This window comes from Protobothrops mucrosquamatus, unplaced genomic scaffold (assembly GCF_001527695.2).
Source record: "Protobothrops mucrosquamatus isolate PMUCROS unplaced genomic scaffold, P.Mucros_1.0 scaffold51157, whole genome shotgun sequence".
NCBI lineage: Eukaryota > Metazoa > Chordata > Lepidosauria > Squamata > Viperidae > Protobothrops > Protobothrops mucrosquamatus.
Window position 1 is genome coordinate 1 of NW_015436882.1, and position 1,026 is coordinate 1,026.

General features: G+C 44.5%; 1 pseudogene; it reads right to left on the minus strand.

Annotated features, from left to right (window-relative positions):
* Window positions 1–376: 376 nt before the first annotated feature.
* On the minus strand, window positions 377–757 carry LOC107302341 (annotated as a pseudogene).
* Window positions 758–1,026: the final 269 nt, after the last annotated feature.

Below are 1,026 nucleotides of genomic sequence, written 5' to 3' on the forward strand. Positions count from 1 at the left end.
TCTAGCGTCCGGTCCTCTTTAAAAAGCAAAAAAACATTGATGGCTGATGAAGGAGAGGGCTTTGCTAATTCCCTAATGCCAATTAATTTGCTGGGGCATCTTTACCTTCGTTTGTTTGACTTTAACAAAGGGCAAAACGCCCTGCAAACGTGACAAACGACATTAGCCAGCTAAAGTGACCCAAAGAGAACTTTTGAGATTTTTTTTTTGAATCACGCTGTTGCATTTTGTGTTAATCGACAGCTCCCTCGGTTAAGTTGCCGGAGTTAAGAAAGTTTCTTTGAACGGCATTCACACAACGCAACCAAAATTTGGCTTCTTCCCTGCCAACCTCTGGAGAAAGACAAGATTTAAAAAAAACAAAATAAAAATTAATCCCAACCGAAAGGCGAGAGCATCAACGGAGCCCCTCCCCTTTTAATTTTGTTTTGTTTATTGAGCAGAAATGAAGATCAGGGCCTGCTTTGCATGATCTGTAGGGGTTAAACCCTTTTCAACCATAAAAACACAGTTACAGATTGTTCCCAGAGCTCAGCCACTTAGCATTTTGGCACTTTTGTCGAAAACTGGGTAACAAGGAGCCCCGTTCAGTCCTTCCAGCCTCAGCTCTTCTGCCTTGTGATCCAGGGAGAATACTGATGAAAAGGCCTGTCACAATCCGGGCTTTATCAATGTGTTGAAGTGTGATGGTTCACGTGAGCAGCGTTGGATCCCAAGAAGCCCAGCCGCTGCTTATTTTTCCTTTGTTCTGTCATCTAAGGATGAAGGAGGAGACAAAGACAAGATCAGCGGCTGGCTTTTGTTTCAGAGAGGCACAGGGTGGTTAATGTTACCCGCTGAGATGGTCTTTTAAAGGTGTATTTATTGATGGGGTCCTTGACAAGTTCTCTTTTCTTGCAGATGTTTCATTACCCAGCTAGGTAACGTCATTGGTGCTAGGAGTGAGTGGGGTTGCCAAAAGGAGAGGAGGAGGAGGAGGAGGAGGAGGAGGAGGAGGAGGAGGAGGAGGAAGAAGAAGAAGAAGAA